A 10,470-nucleotide genomic window follows, 5' to 3' on the forward strand; every position below is an offset into this window, starting at 1 on the left:
TTTTGGAGCTATAGAGGAGAGAGGGAGAGGCTAAATGCTAACGCCGTCTGTGCTGTGTTTACGTGACTGAGGGCACGCGTGAAGACCAGACAGGTACAAATGAACTCATCTAAGCTAAGGTAAGAACACATCCCAGTATGTAAAAACGGTGGCCTGTTCCTTTAAAGTAGTGTTGGAGTAATCAATGAAAGAGTAGCTAGTTCTGTTCCCTCATTGTTTCCCTCTGGCAGCGTCGAATGCGACCATTTGTGGTGAGCACTTCCAACGATGCCGTCTCTGTTTCCGTGGGTCTTTAAATAAATTGTGTCAAAATTAAAGCCTTAAATGTCATTAAAAAGCCTACATTTGGATTCAAAACTAAGCTTATGAAAAATGCAGGCCTAAACACATTCAACTGTAGTTTTGGCTGAAATTGTAGGGCTATTTTTTTTTTCCCAAAAGTTGCTCGTTGTGTCCAATTTGCTTTTGAATATTGACATTTTTTGCTTCATTCTGTTTGGTTGTGTCCACACCGAAACAACCGAAAGCCAAGATGAAGTCCCGAAGCAGATGTGACAGAGTAAACACGCCGCTCTGATAGTATTGCGTTACCAGATACCATTGTTTTGACACAAGCTCATGAGAACCAAAGGCCGTGTGTATCTTGGCGTCGCCAGCACCAACTTTTCCAGGCTCTTTACAACAAGAGCTTTCTGTCGGGGTAATAATTCAGCATTTTGCGACGCGGCTGACCCCCGGATGACCGAGCGTTGCCTCACTGATGCTCTGGACAAGAAACTGACCTCTCCGGGATTTCAGAAATGGAGCAATTGCTTGAGCGTACGCTTCTGACGGCACAGTTGGACGTTGAATGTAGCGTTGTATTTCCAACTCCTAACGTTGGATGGTTTTAATGCCGAGCGAGCGGGCAGCCCACACCTCTCTGCTCTGGGACAAGACTGGTCAGTTGTTCAGGTCTTTTGATAATTTGATCATTATTAATTTTTCCCAACTGTGCTTGAAAAGAGTAGTTTGGTCTCCTGAATGAATCCTCTAATTCATTTTCATCCATATCAAACCTCAAAGCCAAATCAGACTGAATTTAGTTTAGATGGTTCTAGTGGTACAGAAAAGGTGTCCTTGAGAAAAGTTCTGTGAGTTTTATACTTTTTTTGTTTGTTTTTTATGACTATTCTATTGGTTACTCGGCTTGTTTTCAGTTAATTATTTAACTCTAGTAATTCCCTGTGTGGATAACATTAATAACATTTGTCTAAGTCTAGTCTTGGTCCTGATTACTTCTCTCTCTCTTGGTACAGCGGCATTTTTTGTCTTTTTCTGCGACTGCGTTTGTAGTTTCTGTGTTACTGGATACTTTTCTACATATTTGCTGTGTTTTTGTGAGGTTAAGTGGATTTTTTTTTTCCTGCAGAGAGTGCGTACTAGCCACAAAGGATCCTCTTTTTTGGGGTTTTTAACCTCTTAACTCCCACCTGAACCGAGAGCATTTTCTCCAGTTCAGCTTTACCCAAATCCTGTAGGCCAGTGTAGCGCCTCATTTGAAAGCTAAGATCTACAAAACTCATCAAAATGGATATTTTTCCTCACGTCATCAGATTTCTTTTTTGTATTTTTTTTTGTCAAATAGTACATTTTTTGTCACTTTTTGTCACATGTTCATCATTTTTTCATCATTTTTTTGTCATTTTTTGTGACATTTTTTGTGACATTTTTGCCACTTTTTCATCATTTTTTTGTCAATTTTTTTGTACATTTTTCGTCATTTTTTCGTCACATTCTGTCATTTTTTTGTCATTTTTTCGTCCATTTTTGTGACATTTTTGCCACTTTTTCTTAATTTTTTGGTCAAATTTGTGTCGATTTTTTGTCCGTTTTTTGGCATTTTTTTGTCAAATTTGTGTCGATTTTTTGTCAGTTTTTTGTCGATTTTTTGTCAGTTTTTTGTCTAAGTTTTCTCACTTTTTTGTCACATCTTCATCATTGTTTTCGTCTCAGTTGTGTTGCTATTTTCTCACATTTTTTCCAGAAGCTTTTGGATTGGGGTAAAGCCAAACTGGAGAAAATGTGCTCGGTTCCTCAGTCACACAAAATGACTAAAGATGTTGTTAGCATTTGGCTTCTCCCAATGTATTCTTGTAGCTCCAAACGGGGGTGAAGTTAGTGGCGACCACACTCTTCCACGGGCACGCACAACCCGGCCATATGCAAATCCGTGACCAGCTGCGCCTGCCAGAGGCTCCCGGGTCAGCCAATTGTCAAGTCACACCTGTCAACAGCTGTCGATTATTGATATGCACTTACTGCATGACAGTGAAATTAAACGAAAGACAAAGTCATACACCAAAACACTGAATTACAGGCCATCATTTGCTGGGATTACATCAAACATGACGACATATACTCGTAATTAAACCTTTTCACCCTGTGTGGCGTCCACATGCGGTGGTTGTGTGAAACTAACCGATACTACTTCCCACACACCGACCAAATAAATAGGGTTTAAGCCTGGTCTTCAACACTGCAACATTGGGCTCCTGTCTCACGTATTCAAGCAAACTGTTCCAGACCTTCGACGCATAAAACTCAAGTGCAGCCTCACCATGTTTAAGTTGGGTCTTGGAATGAGAAAGGCTCTGAAAGTAACCACACAACACCGACCATTTCATCATTTCATCATTGTCAGTCCAGGGCAAGACTTGTGGCTGAAATAATCACTTTTTTTTCTCTCTTAAGTTCTCATGTGAGCTCTCTCTGTTTCTCTCTCTCTACGTCCTGATATAATACAGTCTTCCCCCTTTTCCTAAACAAAGAGCTCTCCTTTGGGCCACCGCATACGCAGCTGCAGCCTCTGTCAGTGTGAAAACACAGTCTGTGGCTCTCAACCACACACACACACACACACACACACACACACACACACCGATCTCACTGAGCGCATGGATCCAACCATGATCTCCCTGACCTAAAACCACTTCCAGGGCTTTCCAGGACCATTCGTGGTTCACCCAAGAACAAACATGGGTTTCAAGAACCAGCCCGACCAGTCAAGACAGTTCCACTTTTCTTTACAAGTAGGATGGAGGTAGTTGGCTGGACTGGCTCTGCGGTAAATTTGTAAATCTTCTTTGTTTGTTGATGTAAATATTTAAGAGCTGGTGAAGAATAACTTATCTCGAAACCCTGACACTGGAGCTCTTTTGATATAAACACCGTAGAGTTCGGTGGATGCATTTTTTTACGAGCGAACCTCCCGCGTCGACCGCTGCTCTCTGACTCAGCGCGGCCCCTCTGCAGCGGCCCCGGGCTCCTCCTGGTGTTTACGGCCCTGTAAAAGTGTGTGGACGCGCGCTCAGATGTGCACAGAAGCACACACATGAAAGAGCGGCTCGGCGGGGGAGCAATCTCACTCAAATACGCCTTTAAGAGACGTTTAATGAGGCCAGAACTCGCTCGTCAGTGGAAACAGGCAGAGAGACCTCACGAAGCAGGGAGAAAGTGAGGCTTCAGTGTCTCAGTCGGTGTTCAAGATGGTGCCCATTTATTCAGAGATGGATGGTTGTAGACATGGGAGTGTCATTTATACTTTTTTTCTGATACCCATACTAATATCTGTCATGTAGAATCAGAAAACAGAAGAACAATAATGTGTGGGAGATCTGCAAATTTACAATATTGGGTTCATCTGCGACGTCAAGAAGCAACAGTGTGAAAAATGGGGGGAGGGGGTGTCATCTCCTGTCCCGATGACTGTTGCTCTGTCCCAATCCATATTGTGCTTTTCTCTTTTGCAATGGTCCTACATGGCAGATTTGAGTTGCTTTTTGTGTCATTGTTTATAGGATTCCGTATATTACGTTGCATGCAGATTGTGTTAGCCGCCATATCCCGGATCTATTCAAATTGAACATTATGCCTCCATACAAATGAATAGGGAAGCCGGAGCGCGATACTAAAGTACGGCGAGGTATGTTTTGTCCCTTTCTTGGCATTTATATCATTTCTGTGGTTTCGTAGAGGATGTTTTGTGGCCACTGGATGCGTGTCAGACCCACAAAAGGCAGAAACTTGAGTGAATCTGAGTTAGCATTTACCTCAGAGGACACTTTTAGACGCTAATTTGTGTCTAAAGTAAAATCTCCAAAAGAACTGTACATTCATTAATGATTTCTCACGAGGATTTGATCTAAATGTGGTCGACGATTTGACAACAGCTGAAAACATCTGGATCGTTGGATGTTTTATGGCTAATGCTAACGGCTATAGGACTAGCCGACTCGCTAACTGTTGCCGCTTCTCCTTTTTATTTCTATGGGAAAACCTACCAGAAACCAGAGAAAATACAGCCGCTGGGTCATTGAAAAGTCCAATAATATGAACTTTTTTTTCCTCCCATAAAAAGTTGCATAATGCACCTTTAAAAAGAAGCCAAAATAAACGGTAGGAAGAGCTGGAGCGAGAGTGAATGTATGACACTTCATTCCGACCAAACAACGTTAGCCTCTGCTTATCAGACCGCGACGCTGCCACTTTTACGGGTTTGACGGCGGCCCCTGAAGTGCTCGGAGCACGCGGAGACTCGAGCAGGTCCCTGGAATAAACAGGAAGCCACGACGCTCTCCTTTTAAACAGGTGGGGCCGCTCTGCTCACAGCCATTATAAACACCCGAGGGGTCCCGGGGTCAGTGAACGCCTCGCCGTCTCTCTCGCTTTTATTAAACAAACTCCACAAAGGTCTGGACTAGTCTTGACGTGGCCTGTTGCGCCATGGTTGGGTTACGGGAAGAATGTGTGTGGGTTTTCCTCGGACACTTCGAAAAAGGGCATAAAGGCTTCATTTAAAAGAGACGAGAGGTTTTATACGTGTGATGTTGTTCTTTTCACTGATGGCCTCAAAAAGTTGTATTTCTTTTTAACTGGGTTTTCCATTTCTTTCTTCGGCGAGAGGCAGGAGTCAACTTTACTGTCAGAGTAAAAATAGACCAAACTCATCCTTTGCGATGCTCATTTTGTTTTGAGCGTTTGTGAGCCAGAGTTTGTCAGGAAGTCACTCTTTCACACGCTTATTCTGTCACAAATATCAACATGTTTGGTGTCCACGTGTAGCATGAAAGGCAACCGAGACAACTCTGTAATCCAAATATGGGACAGAGCCACGGCGCGAAAGGTGCGAGAAATATATAGGTGCATGTGCGGATGTTACAAAAGTTTAGGTCCATTTTCTCAAAATGAGGTTCACCCTGAAAACAGCTCCACTTTAGTCGCTCCGACAGACTCCAAACTCTACAGTCTTGGACTTCACAATGTTTTACAGGGTTTTTTTAAGAGGGATTTTTAGAAATTGAATTCTTGTCTGATTTATTGACCTTTGAACTTATACAAAGCTTTTTCAAAAAAAGTTTGTAACTCATTTATCAGCAAAATAAAACGCATAAGATGTCTATATTATTTTTTGTATTTACAGCTGTAAATACATGTTTCCTCATAATAATGACAGTTATCTACAGCAACATAAGATTTGCAAACTTTCATCAAAGAAGAATGACGAGAAATGTCCATTTAGGAAATTGCTGTTGGTTAAATTGTTGTTGTTGAATTTTTTAGCCGTGTCATGATGTATTTGTGAAACTTGTGTGTTTTTATTTGTACTATTTATAATTGATTTGTTTGAAACAGGTCTCTCGTGCAAATGAGACATTGAGTATGTTTACATGCCGTCAATATTCAGGTTATGGTCGATATTTCAGTTTCTGAAGCATTTGGAATAACCCGTTAACATGTGAACAGACAGTTACTCCTGTACATCCCCCCTGTGCTCTGCCCAATCCTGTCCAGTCTTGAAAGCTAAGCAGGGAAAGGTCTGGTCAGTACTTGGATTGGAGACCGTTTGGGAACACCAGGAAGCCTGGGTGAATGTAGTGTCAGAGTGACAGGCTGCCGCGCTTCTGTCAGTAAAATAATGGGTTTACAAAAGTGTGGTGCTGAGCTGCGTCTGGGTTTTGCCGCCTTCTTTTTTAGTTCATTGGTTGCAGCCAATGGCTGAGGTGTAAACTAGACTGACGGAAGCGAGGCAGCCAGTCTGAGCCATCGGCCACTTCGACCACTCACTCACTCACTACAGTCACCCAGGCTTCCTGGTCCCAAACGGTCTCCCATCCAAATACCGACCAGGCCCTTCCTGCTTAGCTTCGAGGTCACCAAAGACAACAAAATTATAATCAATTAAAAACAAACATTATTAAGTACAACTATTGGCCAATGACAGATGAATTTGGAGAGAATGCACATGATGTCGCAGCAAAAAGTTGTGTTGTCAACTTTACTCAACGTTGGTATAGTTTGCTAGAAAACAATCCCTGCAATTCATTAAACTGTGTTCCCTGACAAGTGTTCTGCAGTTCACTCTCTTGTTTTCTCAGATTTGGCGCCAGCGGAGCGTCGGCTGTGCGCACATTTGCAGGAGGGATTGCGGTGACTGGCACTGCTTCTGTGGGTGAAACCATCAGAGCAGCTGGGCCTGGAGAGAAGCCTATGGAGAGAAGCCCAGGGAGAGTCCTGGTAGGGGGGGGGCATCTGAGGTCAGCGAGGTCGCCTGGGGCGGCACCAGAACCACACATGACTCTGGATATCAAGGTTAAAAGAAGGGTCTGTTGTAGTGATTGGATTTATGGCCAAATCACTGGGATCTGTTCATTTAAAAGAGTCATTCAAACACTGGCTCATGCTCAGATTGGATTTTTTTATATATTTCATGAACATGTCCTATTTGTTTCGCTAGTTCACAACTCATTTACATTTTACTGATAACACTGAAGGGTTGATTAATCACAATAGGTGATGTAAAAGTTGTTTATTTTTACAGTTTTATCCTGGTTCTTTTAGACCAGTGGTTCCCAAGACACAGAAGTGTCTGATTTTAGGACAATATGTTGAATTTGATGCACAATGCTGTATTGAAGCATTTACAGAAGGGGGTCGTGAGTTGTTGGTCTATTGTTCAGGTTATTATTTTACATCTAAAATGGCATAAAAAGCAACATTCAGCCATCACTGTCAGCTCAATACTGGTTGAAAGTAGTCACAAAGAAACAAATCCTTTAAAAATCTACTTTTTCCTCAATGTTCATGTTTTGGTTCCCAAAGTGTGCCACTTTGGGAACCACTGCTATCGCCGATGAACCAATCAGAAAGCAGACTGAGCTGCACATTTAGGGTTGCCAGATACTTTGGCTAAACCACCACAAAAGGACTCACTCATAACTGAAACTCCAGCACCTGACCCCAATGGAGTGTGAAGTAGAGCAGCTAAATGACATTATTTTATTGTTGAAGAGAAAATAATAATAATATTGAGTGGAGTTTATTAATTAATAAACATCGGAGATTAGTCTGGATGCCAGGCTTGCAACTTTTATCAACGACTCTTAGAGTGTATGCTGCAGCACATTCATACTTGAGTCTCTGCTAAAGTCTGCTCTGAAGGATTCTGGGATTTGGGAGAGTCATGAGAAGCCAGTTGCTGTTGCTCCATGCAGCTTTGGCAAAGAAAGTTCCAGGGCCAGGCTCGGAGCAGACGTAGCTCCTTAAAGAAGCGTGAGTAAATACCAAATATGGACTTGTTATTTCCTGTTGGTTTTTCCCCATCTGGGCTCCGTCATCTGCCTCCTGTGTGCGGCGGTTTGTTAATTAATTTGAGGCAGATTTTACACAGGAACCTCCAATTAAACTGATCGGAGCCTGGCACAAAGGTTACTCTCCTGTCCCACTGGGCTTTACGCTTATTTTGCATCTTAGTTCAGGCTTTTGAAATAAGTCACGGCACAGTACCTTGGCCTTTTTACTTTACTTTACTTTTACAACGCCTTCGTGACTGATGTCTGAATGTCGTTTTTTCATCGGAATCTGGAGACAATTTAAGACTTACTTAACACCAAGCAGCGAGTAGTTAGAGGTTTTTACAGAAACAGCAGTGACGTCAGGGCACGCTCCATTTACAAAGGTTTAGTTGGGAATCATGAGAACCCGCTGGACAACTTCGGTACCACAGCAGAGTCCAAAGGTTCTGAAAGGGTTTGGGTGGCCACAAACGGAGCAATGTGGTTTATTCTGTTTGCAGAGAGTGTCGTATCGGAGAAGCAAAACAGCAGCTGCAGAAAAGGCTCTACCAACACAGCAGAGAACGCTTCAGCCTGCAGTCTATCTCCACCTTAAAGCCCCTCCTCCTTTGACGACGGTGAGGTTAAAACCTTTAGCTAAAGACAAAAGATGTTTGAAAGAGGGGTCAAAGAAGCGATAAACCGAACCCTGCCATGAACAGAAGGTTAAGAGTCATGTTGTCTTAAGTTTCTTGACGTGTAATTCCTCTGATCCGAATGCCTGGGCCCGGGAAAGGCATTTCAAACCCACAGCTGCAGCGTCGTCAGAAAGCTTTTCCTCCTCTCTCAGCTTGTGTTTCAGTTTCACTCGTGTCTTCATGATGTGGTAGAGGTGGTTATGTTGCTCCAAATTCAGATGACGTGGGTCCTTTTTCCTCAATGTGTGTTTTGGACTCCACTTCCTCCTCACGCCGCATTCACCCGCTCTGAGCAGCTGATGCACAGTGCACTGTCCACACCTGCCGCCACGTGCAGTACTTCACCACAGTAATGACTGTGTATCACACTGATAATACACAGTAATCACTCGCGCCTGCCGCAGGAGCCACATGAGCTTTACTCTAACCCTGTATGTACTAGGTACACAGCACATTTCACTGTACCTAGAAAGGTCTTATAAGGAGGAGGGAGCCACAACTGACAACACCTATTCAAGTTGTTGTAGGTGCTACTTTTTCAGTCGAGTTGCGACAAGTTACAATGAATTTCTCATCGAATTTCTCATTGAAATGTTCTGTCCGTGTAATGACTGTTTTTTCAAAGATGAAGGGTTATATCTTAAAAGGATATTTCAGGATTTTTGACATAGGGCTTCCTAGTTATCCAGAGTGTTGCTGGTACTTGGAGATATTTTTTTTGTAATTCATGCAGTTCTTACATTTGAAGAGTTTCGTGGCGCTTGGCTAATGCAAGGCTAGCACATTTCTATGATGTCAGCTAGCCTGCATTAAAAACAGTCTGACCCGCTCCACAGTGCACCTGAGGCAAATCACAAAAATCCTGAAATATCCCTTTAAAGAGGGGGTATTATGCTTTTTTCAATCACATAGCACCAGTCTATATCACACTACAATGATGACGAAACCTTCTGTTGGTCTGTAAATGCAGTAAATTAGAATAACTGCCTTGTATAAAATTGCTCTCTCAAAATGGCTGTAGTGAATGTCTTGAAATAGGCCTCTGTCTCTTTAAGAACCTCTGACCCTTTCCGACACGCCCCCTCCACACGCTGTCTGTGGCATCAGTGGGGAGGGGGTTCTGCTGAGGAGCAGTGGTTGGTTACTCGGCTGGTGACGAAAGCTCGGAGGCGTCTCCAGGAGGTGGGGGCGTTCCTAGGAGGACTCAGGCAAACCTATCCCTAAAATGGCCGCCATCAGAGTTTTTACAGATTACTCAAAAATACGTGAATGTGCCAAGGCAACACTTCAGGCATGTTTTTAATGAGGGAATGACATAATAACATGATGTAAAGCTTGAAAAAGTCGATTTTGCATAATACCCCCCTTTAAGAGAGCAACCGGGCTCAAAAGTTAAAACTACCTGTAGTTTCTTCTGTAAAACCTGGGCCTGGTACACAACCGTAAACCCCATCCCTCGCGGTGATCCCAGACAATTGCCTCGAAAGCCTTTGTAACTGTCTCATTTGTCACATAAGTGGCTAAAACAAAAGTGTTGGAAGTGGGCCGCGGCCCTGCCTCCTGCGAGTCCGGCCTACTGCGAGTCCGGCCTCCTGCGAGTCCGGCCTCCTGCGAGAGTCCGGCCTCCTGCGAGAGTCCGGCCTCCTGCGAGAGTCCTGCCTCCTGCGAGTCCTGCGTGTTTTATAAAACACATGCAGTACTTTAGCGCCGATATCTGCAGTCATCTCCAAGAGAGGGGGAGGGGAGCTAATGACTTCCAGATGAGAGTGTGTGGGGGGGGGTGCGGGGGTCGCGGGGGGACGTTTGGTTTCTACACGGGCAGAAACGCTGCGACCTGCTCGGGCCAAAACACACAGCGCACGCAGCACTCCCACCTGAAGCCCCGGATAAACGCCAGAGTCGGAGTGAGCCGAGAGAGGAGCGGGAGGAGGAAACGATCCAAACATTTCCCAACACGATCAGCAACATTTCCTTTGGCTTCGCGGCGAAGAGGGAGGATGTTTAGTGCGTAAGACTAATGACAATTGTTGAACTTACACGACACAGAAGCTCATTTTCATGTATGATAATAACTCTCATTCTTATAGTGCTTTACAAGCTTCATCTTGTCAACCGGCCACAGTCACAGGTTTTGAAGGTCAATTTTGAGAATGAGCCCAGACCTGTTCACCACAACTGCC

This window comes from Gobius niger (assembly GCF_951799975.1).
Source record: "Gobius niger genome assembly, chromosome: 4".
Taxonomy (NCBI): Eukaryota; Metazoa; Chordata; class Actinopteri; order Gobiiformes; family Gobiidae; genus Gobius; species Gobius niger.